Source organism: Eleutherodactylus coqui, chromosome 1, assembly GCF_035609145.1.
Source record: "Eleutherodactylus coqui strain aEleCoq1 chromosome 1, aEleCoq1.hap1, whole genome shotgun sequence".
NCBI lineage: Eukaryota > Metazoa > Chordata > Amphibia > Anura > Eleutherodactylidae > Eleutherodactylus > Eleutherodactylus coqui.
This window is the reverse complement of record NC_089837.1, coordinates 184,549,088-184,563,093: the sequence shown is the minus strand read 5'-3', so window position 1 is coordinate 184,563,093 and position 14,006 is coordinate 184,549,088. Positions and strand designations below refer to the sequence as shown.

At 40.3% G+C, this 14,006-nt stretch overlaps 1 protein-coding gene across 3 annotated transcripts in view; it reads right to left on the bottom strand.

The window, feature by feature from the left end:
* KCNQ5 (potassium voltage-gated channel subfamily Q member 5) overlaps positions 1 to 14,006 on the bottom strand; it is a 563,081-nt gene that overhangs the window by 135,917 nt on the left and 413,158 nt on the right. The window lies entirely within an intron of this gene.

Below are 14,006 nucleotides of genomic sequence, written 5' to 3'. Positions count from 1 at the left end.
ATGTTAGCAAGTTATGCTTTTCACAATAAAGAGTATTATATAACAGCGAGAGAATAATAGCAAGCCAAACAGGTGGATAAGTGGAATCAGCATGGTGCCATATGAGTACATTGGTTATAACTTGTACCTACAAAACCCAATAGCAAAAACAAACATCCTACGGGTGCCCATATATAATAGATGTATATCAAGTGAACCCATCGATTTCAGCTGGATGAGCTGATTTAGTAATATTTATGGGGGCATCCCGATTCTTTCCTGATAAGACTGCACAACGATTTTTAGGCTGGCTTGAATTTACCAATCAGCTAGCAGCGCACGAAAAGTGCACAATGGCCGCGCATTTAGACGCAACGATGACTGTTAAAATGATCGCTTTTTTGCGATTTTTGAGCCATCATCGCCCTGTGTAAATGGGCCTTTAAAAAGTGATACCAAACACAAACCAATTTAGACAAATGAGGTAAACAGAATATGCTGGGCTTCAGAGCCAACTTTTAGACCCCTAAAATAATTTAGATCCCAGATAGAGACAGACCCCTATTTTTCTTTTAGACCCCAGAGCAAAGCTCTGCACTAAAGGGGTTTTGTCAGGTCAAAAAAAAATCGTACTTACCTGTGCTTTATGGGGCTGGTCACCGGGAACCTCCTACTCTTCTTCTTTCCCTTTTGCAGCCATCCGATTGCAGGGCAGAAGCTGGCAAGATGCCAGCTCCCGCCCCTGCTCCAACCACTGCCGGATGGCAAGTCCTGCCACCCGGGTCAGTGGTCGACGCGTCACTGACAAATACAACAAAACATTTACAACATTTTTACAAAAATGCATGCATGCAAAACAAACGGTAGCCAAACTATTATTAAAAGGAGTAGTAAATAATACTGACCCCAGACCAGTTTCTCAAATTGAATCAGACCCAAGACCAAACTCCTAAATTATTCAGACTTCAGACCCCCTAAATGAATCAAATCTCAGACTCAAAACTGGACCCCCAAACCAGACCCCTAAAATGAATCAGGCTACAGACCAGACCCCCCGAATTAATAAGACACTATATCACACCCCTAAATGAATGAGATCCCAAACCAGACCCCTAAATTAGCCAGACTCTAGACCAGACCACAAAATTATTCAGACTCTAGATCAGACCCCCTAAATCAATTTACCACAGATGAGAGGAAAATAAAACTCATCCTTGCACTCATCGCTTCCTAGATCTCTTTGGATATAGGAGCCACATACAGCACTGTGTTTTGACTTAACATGGTGTGTGGTAGCACATACAACATCCTGACACTGCTTGACATTGTTTGTGCTGATGCATGCTGTGTCCTGAGGCTGGTTAGCCTCAAGGCACAGTGTGGTGGGCAGCAGTTGCAGCAGAAGAGGCCTTGGAAGCGAGTAGCGATGAGTTATTGCAGCTGTGCTCACCCCTCTCTGGGCCTAATATTGGATTATTAGTCTACAGACTGCTCGGAAGTTGGGAGGTCCAATGTGTAGGAAGTAGGAGCGGCCATAAAAAAATGGAGACATTTTGTTAACAAGCATTCATATCATCCCCACAGTCACCTGCTAATATCTTGGTACCATATACCACAAGACTCCTTTAACCCCTTGAGTGGCACGCCCAGGAATTTTCCAGGACGAGCTCCACTGCCGATAGTGATATAGCCCGGAAGATTTCCGGGCTATGTATCACTATGGGAGCTGCAGAGCACAATGCCACAAGCTGTGACATTGTGCTCTGCCTGCACAGACCCACAGAGAACAAAGCAAGGGCTTTGAAAAACCAGCAGAAGATATTGCCGATCTGCCGGCAATCTCCTGCTTCTAAGTCTCCTGCTTTGTTTATACGTTGCCATAGAGACCATCGGCTTGTCAGAAGCAAGCCGATGATCTCTGTGGCAGGGAAAGCTGGTGCTTGGCTGTCAGAGGGCAAGCAGGCACCTGCTGTGTTAACCCTTTACATGCTGCAGTCTATGTGACTGCAGCATGTAAAGGGCTGTCACTGCAGCATGTAAAGAGCTGTCACCATCAGACCCCCGGAAATTGATCAGGGGGTCCTGATGGATCCCTGTGGAAGTCCCCTAAAGGGACAAAAATAATAAAAGTTAAAAAAAACCCAAAAAGTAAAAAAATTATTAAAAAAAAATTAAAATAAAAACACTTGTCTCCCTTTACTTTGTAAAAAATGTTAAATAAAATCACACATGTGGTATCCCTGCGTCGTAATGACTCAGAAGGAAGATGGTACATTATTTAACCCCTTAATAACATGGCCCCTTTTTTTCTTTTTTCCCCATTTCTTTTTTTCCTCCCCGAAACATAAAAACTGTATAAACTTGCTATTGTCAGAATGGTGCTGACTCAGAGAATAATGATATCACATTATTTATTCTGCATGTTGAACGCCGTAAAAATGAAATCCAAAAAACAAACGGCAGAATTTCTTTTTTTCCCCCCAATCTCCCTACAAATGTTTTTACAAAAGTTATGCAATACATTATATATACCCAAAAATGATGCCATCAAAAAGTACAACTTGTCCCGCAAAAAACAAGCCCTTATATGGCCGTGTCGATGGAAAAATGAAAAGGTTATGGCTCTTGGAACGCAACTGCAAAATTAGTTAAATTCGATGATTAGACCATTTAAAAAACTTGCCCTGGTGGGCACGACAGGGTCGTAGGAAACCCGCCACTCAAGGGGTTAAAGGCCTTGTAAAGTTCATGCTCTTTGGGTGGCATGGGAGTAAAAATGACTTGCACAATAATAGGTTGGTGATTTTTATGTTAGAGCTAATCAGTCTACATGCAGTACAGTGATCCTCACTATATCACGGTTCAATGATTGCGGCTTCAGTGCATTGCAGATTTTAGATAGAATTTATATATAATTCTGTTTTTGCAGAGTTTTTCGCTATATCGCGGAATTTTGCGGTGCATACAGGTAATACAGTACGCCACTAGCGCTTGCCAATGCAAGATTGTACACGGCACACTATTGTCTGATGGAATGTGTTCTGTATCCTGGGCACTGATTGGCTCACTGATTGTAGCATGCTGTCCATTGCCTGTAAACTGCCGTCGCTAAAAAGCGCATGATTCATTCACTTTTGCGATTGTTTGGCAGTTCACCCGACAGATTGATTTGTGTAAATATAACGCCGCTACTTCACGGATTTTCACTTATTGAAACGTAACCCTTGCGATAGACGAAGGATCACTGTATATGTATTTATGTTTTTATGCATAAGCACACATAATCTAAGCACAGATATTTCTCACGGGTATTCCTAGCTATAACAGACTTAAAAGAAAACATTTTGTAGAACTTTTAGTGAACAAACCAGGTATTATTTATTATCCTATTTTGATCCTGCAACAAATGTTTTCTGCTACTGAGAATACTTGTCAAGGTCAGAATGTCTTCATAAAATCAAAAACAACTAATTCAGAATGTAAATTATTTTGGTACTGAACGGTGCTTTTCTATATTTATTAAGTAAATTAATTTTAGATAGAATGGAGATGATAAATGAAGATTCCAATTATGAATATGTTACTACTATGCTGAAAAGCTTTTGTGCAAAGGGAAGAAACAACAGCTTAGATGACTACCCTATATGTCAATGTGCCATTCCATCCAGAGACACCCATATGTGGACAGATTTGTAGTGCCCTTTTGGACCTTTTGAGCACAGAGCATGTTTTTAATAAGTAGGCTGTCTACCTCTTCATCGCAAACTTACTCCACCAACTCTTTACAAATATGCTTACTCAGTACAGCCAACCATACATGTACATTTCAATAGGGAAACAAGCTACTACCAGAAACTTCTTGCAACAGCTTGTCATTTGGCACAAGATGAATCAAGTATATTGAAATCCAACATGTAATATAGCATGTAAGGATGAAAAAAAGACATGTCCATCCAGTTCAGCCTATGACTCCCCCCCCCCCACTCCCCACCCAATATATGTCCATCCAGTTCAACCCTTTTACCCCCCAATGTTAATCATTGTTTAACCAAATGTCGTCCAATCCTACGGACAATCAGGTCCCTTCCACACATAGATTGTTGGCAGATCCTGCCAATTTCACCAAGATCCTCTGAAAGAGTCTTAGAGTATGAGTATGCTGCTCCAAAAGACCAAAATTGGTCTACATGTGAGTGGCTCTGTTTATCTGTTAAAATTGTAAAGAATTAGTACTTATCTAGAGATTGTATAACATTACTCACAGCATTCATTCTTAGGACATTTTTAACTTTATTTTGTATATTTTCAGTATATGAAGATTTTCCTTTAGTATCGTCACTCTTTACATATAATGTACCAATGAAAAGTGTTGGCTATTTTTTGTTATGAAATCTCCAGTATTTTAAGACTTGGCAATACTGGTCAGAATTGGAATATGTAACAGAAGTTCAGCTTAATTAATCTATTAAGGTAATTATAGTTAATTTGCCGGATAATGGAAATGACTGAGCTGATGGCCAATGAATGGCATTTAATTTTGCTCTATTTTTCTGCAGATGTTCAATTAAAGACTTAGCACAATTTGTCTACACAAAAATGGGTATTTGTAGGCATATGGATAAGCGATGGCAAATGACTATGTAATATCTCAACTTGTCTTATCAAACAGAAGCACAATACTGTGAAATACCCAATTTAAGTTTTCAAAAAACTGACAAACATCAGCAATGAAATGTTCATTATCAATGCTTGAAAGACCCACTTAAATACAACACAAAGTATGGCTTTTTTAGGCTGATTATCAGTGTTGGAGAAATGGCGCTTTTACACAAGCCAACAGCCTTTCAAAAGACTGCATGACTGCTGACGTTCTTGCTAAGGTCATTAGAGCTTGTGCAGAGCGTTTACACAGAAAGACTTGCCGCTGGATCGGGGGCTTCTTGTCTGCTTCTCTCTCAGCGCTTCACCTTCTATGTAAAGTGCTGAGCAGGGAGCGTTTACACGGAAGAGCAAGAAACCAGCAACCCAACAAGGTTTTTAAGCTGACTAAAAAGACAACTTAACAAATGGCGAAAGAATAGTGAGTGATTTTTGGGCAGTTACACTGAACAATTATGGCTCAGGTTTGTTTTGATGGCTTTATGTTGTAGTTATTAGTGATGAGCGAGCATACTCGCTAAGGGCAATTGCTTGAGCGAGCATTGCCCTTAGCGAGTACCTGCCGGCTCGAGAGAAAAGGTTCGGGTGCCGGCAGCGGGCAGGGAGCTGCGGGGGAGAGCGGGGAGGAACGGAGGGGAGATCTCTCTCTCTCCCTCTCTCCCCCCCGCTCCCCACTGCTGACTGCCGCAACTCACCGCTCCCCCGCGCCGGCACACGAACCTTTTCTCTTGTGCGGGCAGGTACTCGCTAAGGGCAATGCTCGCTCGAGGAATTGCCCTTAGCGAGTATGCTTGCTCATCTCTAGTAGTTATGTATTATAATGTATACCTGTACACCTATGCATTAAGGCAATTATCTTATAGAACAATACTGTGAGAACAATGCAATACGTAAAAGCATACAAAGGTGGTCCAGAGGTTCCGCTGTTTAAGCCAAACTCCAGAATTAAGAAGATACACTGAAAAACTGTACACCAGTTGTAGATGACTTGAGTATTTCAGAAATTGATGATTTCCTAGTATTTTTATTTTAATTTATTTGTAAAACTTAACTTTTAATTCAGTATTATATTCTAAAATCCTAGACGGACACATAGGCTTTCATAAAAGAACTTTGTATGCAGATGATGCGATTCGTTATCCTCTGTATATCTCATAGAACACTTCATTCAGATTTTTATTCAAGACGGTCTGCTGCAATGTGTTTTGCAGACTGTTTTAGATCTCATGCACGTGAGCACATCAACCGGTATTTATGCGATCACCTGTGTTAGTTTGTCGATATACAAGGATATAGTACCAAAAAACATGATCCTTTGGAAAAATATTAGATTTTACCACTAAGAGATAAATGATCTCTTTTTCGGTTCTGTTCTCTCTATATAGTGCTCGTTCTCTCTATATGGTGCTCAACGCGTTTCCTCGCTTACGCGATTCTTCAGGAGCATTGTCACCGAGCGTTTAGAACCAGATGACACGGCCAGGATCAGCAACTCTCTACTTATATGTACCTTAATTCCATAGGTTTTTAATCACCGATGGAATTAATTCTACAGAGTGCGAAAAATTGATACAATTCAGATGGTTAATAGGAAAGTAAGAGTAGTTCATAGATCGGACGCTCTGACATACAAACCTAATGAGAGATTGCAGTAATAGCTGATTGGCCAGAAAATACACACCCATGGGGGGGAGTGTTCTAATTAGGCTTCAAAAAGGAACATTTGGCTGACTGCACATCAGATGCCTCCAGCCTACCACCAAGGCTGGAGCTGCTGCCAGATCCTCTTTGTTTGTTATTTTAATGCGTTGCTGACCTCTCTGCAAAGCCGGACTACTGGTGATTAGTACCAGCGTCTGAGCATAGAAAGAAATTTAGGTTATATACCGATACCCTGACAGGTAGATTTGCAACCTTAGAAATCTAGGGGCAAGATCTAGTGAATTAGGCTAGAAAATCGCCTAGCATTCTGACGGATTGTTGTCAGTTTGCAGCACATCGGTTTGTCTAGAAATAGACACCATTGTACGTGCAGCATAGCTGTAACCAATTTAGGGGATCATTGTAGATGACCCTTTGGTTACTGAGCGTTGTTAACTCACCAGTTATTAACGAGTGTGCAGACGCTAGCTATTTTTAAGATTGTCAATTTTTCGCACTCTGTACAATTAATTCCATCGGTGATTAAAAACCTATGGAATTAAGGTACATATAAGTAGAGAGTTGCTGATCCTGGCTGTGTCATCTGGTTCTAAACGCTCGGTGACAATGCTCCTGAAGAATCGCGTAAGCGAGGAAACGCGTTGAGCACCATATAGAGAGAACGAGCACTATATAGAGAGAACAGAACCGAAAAAGAGATCATTTATCTCTTAGTGGTAAAATCTAATATTTTTCCAAAGGATCATGTTTTTTGGTACTATATCCTTGTATATCGACAAACTAACACAGGTGATCGCATAAATACCGGTTGATGTGCTCACGTGCATGAGATCTAAAACAGTCTGCAAAACACATTGCAGCAGACCGTCTTGAATAAAAATCTGAATGAAGTGTTCTATGAGATATACAGAGGATAACGAATCGCATCATCTGCATACAAAGTTCTTTTATGAAAGCCTATGTGTCCGTCTAGGATTTTAGAATATAATACTGAATTAAAAGTTAAGTTGTACAAATAAATTAAACTAGGATTACAGTCTGTGACAAAAGTTAAGGTATACACTGGTCCTCTGCAGCGGTGATTTTTTATTTTTTTTTCCTAGTATTTTAGAGCTACTATAAAATGCTCAATGGAATTTGAAATAGCCTCACTAAAGAAACTAAATAGAGTGCGTGGCTGTGCAGGAGATTCTCAAGTAAAATATCCATAGATATCCCCCAGTAGCCCTGAGCAAAGGGGTCCTGATACTTGGTACACTAGCCACCATGTATTGTAATTATTCTTCGTACTACTGTGCTTTCCCGAAAATAGGATACTGTCTTATATTAAATTTTGCCCTAAAAGAGGTACAGTATCTTATTTTCAGGGGTAGGGTGTTGGGCGTATACTCACCTCGCAACCGGCGTCTGTGTCACCAGCGATGGTCTCCCCAGTGGTGCGGCAGGCTGCTCAGTAATTCTCTCTGCTGTCATCCCACTTTGGTAAATGGGGCTTTGAATTCCCTCGCCTCCAGCAAGTAAGTGCTGTGATTGGATCGAGCGCAAGCCAATCACAGCCAGCGTTCGATGAATCAATCACAGCCATTCAGTGATGTCCTTCACTAAATGCCTGTGAATGATGGAGGCTAGAATGTTGAAAAGAAAGGCCAAACATTCTTCCCTCGCTCTTCATACTGGAGCTAGTGTGTATATCAGATAGTAACTGTTTGATGGGTGTTCTTTTACCAGTGAGTGGTCCTGGATTTTCTTCATTAAGGGTGACTACCCACTACAGTTTTTTTTTTCACTGCGAAATTCGCAGCATTTTTTTTCTGCAGGGGTCTATGGGACTTGTAATGTTAAAATCGCGATCGCGCAAAATCGATGAAATTTATCAGCTGATTTATGACCACGACAAAAATAAACCATCAGCCCAGCTTCACTGACAGATCTCCTATTGAGACTCAGTCTGTAGTGTCTATATACAGTAGTATGTAGAAATGGCTGAACACAAATAGTGCAAATTTTTTTTAGGAAAATCTCCAACATTGTGCTGGTCCGTTCCCCGAAGCTACTGCAGTGCTCACATGTTGTTCTTTACTCACGTGACTGCTACATCCAATTGCTGACTTCAGTGTTGACATGCCGTTTATAGAGACATGACAAGTGAGGCCAGTGATTGGCTGCAGCAGTCATATGAATGGAGAACGACACGTGATTGTTGCAGCAGCTCCCAGGACTCATGGTCCTGGACTAGAGGGGCATTTAAAAGGTGTGTATAGGTCTTTTCTTTATTTTACCAAAACCAATATATTTGACAAAAGCAACAACTCTGAGTGGATCCCCTTAAAAACAAACTTTTATTAATCACATATGAAATTTTATGTGATAAATAAAAGTTTACTTTTAAGGCGATTCACTCATGGCTATTGCTTTTGGCAAATATATTGGTTTTGGTATTGCTTACAGTTGGACCTGCTGGACCCGGAGCCTTTTTTTTCTGAGCCTTGTTTTTCCGTATTAGATTTTCTTTATTTTAGACTTTCCCATAGCTCCTGGCATTTTTTTAAGTCTTGGAAAACACCTTTAAAAATTCTTCAGACCCCTTCCTTGATTCTTGATGGACAGCTCACTTGTTCCCTAGCCATGATTCAAGAGCCAAAGAGGAGGGTTTGGGTAAAGTTTAAAGAAGAAACTCTCAGATCAACTACTTTTAATGTGGTTGGAACACTGATCTAATTTAGTATGGAGAGGAATAAAACACTGGTTTCTGGGTTAATGTTCCAGTGTGAAGAGTGAGGGAAAGATGTTTAGTAGAGATGAGCGAGCACACTCGGATAAGTCATTTACTCGAACGTGCCTCGCTCTTCTCGAGTGACTGCATTCTTGTCCGAGCGTGCTCGGGGGGGGGGGGGGGGGGGGTAGCAGGGAGTAGCGGGGGAGAGTGAGAGAGATCTCTCTCTCTTCCCCCCGCTCACCCCCGCTGCCCCCCGAGCACGCTCACACAAGAATGCAGTTACTTGAGAAGAGCGAGGCACGTTCGAGTAAATGACTTATCCAAGTGTGCTCGCTCATCTCTAATGTTTAGCCTTTCCTTCATGTCAGCATTCTAGTCCTGTTACTGTTTTAATAGACTTCCTTTAACGTTTTTTAACTTTTGGGTTGTTTTCTATTTATATTTATAGAATTTTTTTCATGCCTGTCTATTAGCACAATTAAGTTTTTTTCTTGAAAAGTATAACTGGCCCCTAAAATCTTGCTAAAAAGTTTAAAATCAAATAGATGAGATTTTAACAGTGCATTGAGGAATCACTTAACACAATTGTTTGTTTTCCCTTAATTAAAAGGCTTACAGTAGATTTTCTTGTAAACTAATTACATATCCCACGTTGCTGTTCTGAGCTTCAGTATGTGTCTACAGTGCTTATAAATTTTCAATAGGTTTTGTTGGACTACGGAGACCTAAAACGTACAGTCAATGTTCTATGATTTTGTGTTGATTCAAAATCAAATGCAAAACCTCAAGCAGGGATTTTGTTCCCAGAAAACCTTAGTGCTATATATTATATCTATTAACAAAAAGTATTTTTTTTTTTTCAGGTCGTGAACTGTAAATTTATTTTCTAATGTAAACAATATCAATCTACTTACATGTAAGGGCCAATTCACATGGCCACATACCGTCTGTTTATTCCATGAACAGCACATTGCCCTATGAGGCCCAATCGGCTATCTGAAAATAATCATAGCATGTCCTATTCTCATCCAATTTTATCAATGAGAATGGGAAAAGCAATGTGCAGTGTCCATGCAGATCTGACAGCACCTGAACAGCTGTCTATGTGCTGTCTGAGGCAAGTCGTGCCCAAGCTTCACAGGCACAATGCACAATATGGCCATGTGAAAGTCCATAATATAAGCATGCCATTTCTTAAGTCTCCTCTATTGCATTTCTTGTGCTCTCTATAAAGGCTTGGGAGAAGTATCAAGAATAGACAAAGCCATTAAATTTTTTTTTTAATTATTGCCTGCCACCATAACTTTTTTATTTTTCCGTCGACATAGTTGTGCAAGGGCTCATTTTTGCAGGAGGTTCTATAGTTTGGGTTTATACCATTTTGGAATACATACGATTTTTTGCTCACTTTTTATTGTATTTTTTTCTTGGAGACAGGGTGACCAAACAAAGCGCATTTCTGGCGTTTTTTTTTTCTTTTCTGATGACGTTCATCATGCGGGGTAAATAATGTGTTACTTTGATAGATCAGACTTTTATGGACACGGCGATACCAAATATGTATTTTTGTTTTATTATTTAGATTCTTTTATTATAAATATGGCAAAATGGGGGTGATTTACACTTTTATTCCTTTTTTTTTTATAAAGTAAAACTTTATTGTACTTATTTGTACTTTCTTTTAGTCCCCACAGGAGACCACAACATGTGATGCTTTGATCGCTCCTGCAGTATGATGTAATGTCATAGCATTACATCATACTGCGATCGAGCAGGCAGTCAGTCTATCAAGCCACCCCACGGGGATGGCTTGATAGGCATTTTGTCAGGACAGCCCTGGGGCCTTTTAGAAGACCTCTGGCTGCCATGACACCTGCACAGCTCCCTGCTATCTCATCTTACAGTACCTCTGAGCATTGTCATTTAAAGGATTAACATTTAAAAGGTTAAGAGTTCCGCGCAGTCAATCGGAGCTGACAGCGGCATTTAAAAGGGGCATATAGAGTTGCCTGAGGTGTATGATGGTAGATCATCGGACGATTTCCCTTCTTACATACCCTAACACTGCAGGACAAAAATGTATGCCTGCAGCGTTAAGGGCTTAAGGAATTCCTACTTAGTAGATGTAAGCTCCCTCATCTAAGGTATTACCCAGAGAGGAGAGAAGCCTCACTCTAAAGAACATTTCATTTCAAGCAAACTGTGTAATGCTTTATTTCTCCTGGGGTGGCACTGCAAGAAAATTGAACTCTTACTGCCAGGTTGCAGCTGATTGTTGGGGGTCTTAGTAGAAGGACATCTTATGATCAGCTTATTGGCAGGGACCCTTTTAACAATATGGCTTTATTCTAAAATGACAAAACTTTAAAGCTACTCATTGGACGAGCACTTCACTACTATAAATTGAAGTCTCCACAAGAACATGGTGGTTAAGGGTAGTCACCCTTAGCAGAGGTGCCTATTGATAGGAAAGTACCAAAACTTATATGGGAGCTGCTCGCAAATTTAGCACTAGGGATTATTTATTAAGTTGCTTAAAAGAAAATTACAATAGGAAACTCCAATTTCCATAAAAAAAAAAAAAGATTAATCTTATGTAAATAGGCTTGTTTTGAGGCACAGTAACAGACGTACACGGCTTTGGTGCTCCCGATGTAACAGAAAGTCAATGTTTGAGATGCTTTTCACTAAAAATTGCTCATATTAAGTTTCTCATACTTGCAGAGGTCACTTCATGTATTACTTGTTCATGATTTTCTTTTTTTCCTTATTGTAATGACTGTAATTAATTATACAACATCACAAAGAACAGCTGACCTTTTGTGTTTAACTCGAAGACAAATGACTGTTTCTTTTCGGAATACATCAAACACTTGAACTAATGATGAAAATAATATATTTAATAAGCTTGTGAAAGCAGTAACTTAGGCCACATTTTAAATTAGAAGAAAGTTTTAATCTTATGTAGACAAAATAACAAGAAAGATATTGCTCTTTCCACCAAACCAGAAAACTGTTTGACCATACTAGAACATCAACAACAGTCTATTCTTGGATGTCATGATCAGTAGAAGGCAATTTTCACTGCTGCAAAGGTACCTTTATCTCGCGTGTACAGACCCCTTTAGATCAACCCACATATTTTCAATGGGATTTAGATCTGGGCTCTTGCTAGGCCATTCCAACACTTTGACGCTCTTCTGGCAAATCCATTCTTTGGTGGTTTGAAGGTATGCTTTGAGTCGTTGTCATGATAAAAGGTGAAATTCCTCTTCATCTTCAGCTTTTTAGCAGAGACCTGAAGCTTTTGTGCAAAAATGGGCTGATATTTGGAATTGTTCATAATTCCCTATTCCTTGACTAAAGACCCAATTCCAACAGCAGAAAAATAACCCCAAAGCACAATGCTGCTTCTGCCATGCTTTACTGTGAGTATGGTGTTCTTTTGGTGGTGCACAGTGTTGGCTCAGACCATAACACGTTCTCCCATACTTTGATGTGGGCAGATTTGATGTAGGTTTTAGCAAAATATAGCTGAGCATGGATAATTTTCTTTGTGAGAAAAGACTTCCATCTTGCCACTTTACCCCCCAGCCCAGACCTATGAAGAATATGGGAGACAGTTGTCACATCCACTACACAACCAGTACTTGCCAGAAATACCTACAGCTCCTTTAATGCTGCTGTAAGCCTCTTGGCAACCCCCTGGACCAATTTACATCTGGTTTGTTTATCAATTTTGAGGGACGTCCAGTTCTTGGTAATGCCAGTGTTGTGCCAAACTTAATCCACTTATTGATGACCATCTTAACTGTGTTCCATGGTTTATCTAATGCAATAGAAATGTCTTGGCCTCTTCTCCTGACTGATACCTTTTAGCAATCAGATCCCTTTTATGTGCTGTAAGCTCTTTACGGATCACGGTTTTTACTGAGAAATGCAACTAAAAAATGTCAGGAAAATCCTCCTAGAAGAGCTGAACTAATTGGGTAAATCAGAATCACTGTAAATAATGGCAGCTGTGTACTGATTACTGTTTAACATGAGTTTAAATGTGATTATTGGCTAATTCTGAACACAACCACATCCACCAATATAAGAGGGGGTTCACACTTATACAACCACATTATATTAGTTTTGTGATCTTTATTTTTCCATCCTAAATTATTTCAGTTTGTTTTTTCAATAAAATTGTACAGCTAATTGAAGGTGGAAATAAATCTGAAGTGATTTAGTTTCTTCAGATTTTTTAACATGACAAAAACATGGTATTTTAGCAGGGTTGTGTAGACATTTTATATCCACTGTACATGCCGACAATCCTTGAATACTCTGTGACCACAGGGAAAAAAACCCCTAACAGAAAGCCAAATTCTTTGCTCCTCCTGTTCTATAATAAACAAACTGGGTGAAAACGTCACACCTAAGGCAGGTGCCGATGGGCGGAGCCTGATGCTTGACTGAGAGGCAGCAGGGTGTAGGAGCTCCCTCACTAACTTTATAAAAAAAGCAGCACATAGCAAAATATCGGGTGATAACTTGTACAAGAAATGAAGCACTTGGAGAGCTGCTCAGAGTCTATTTAAGAGGACGAAACCAGCAGATTGCCTTTCAGGTGCAGCCTAAGAAGGGAGAAGAAGCCACAGATTCCAGCAACCACAGAGCAGACCGGAAGTGACTTCCAGAGAGGAGGTGAGAGATAAACTTAATCCCCTGCAGGGGACTACAGATAGAGCTTCCTGGGAGCTGTGGCTTGGAGTTCCTATGAGATACAGGGGACTCAGATAAGAGAGCTGGGGGCTTTGTTTGCACAGCCTGAACTGAAGGCTGATCCATGGGAAAGGAGGGGCGCTTCCATATCATGGCACAAGCCTCCACAAGAAGGACTCTGAGCACTAAGGCTGGAGGTTCTTATGTAACACAGGGCAGAGAGCCTTTATCCGCCACACTGAGAGTTATATGCATTGCATCTACAAAGCAGATAGGAGTG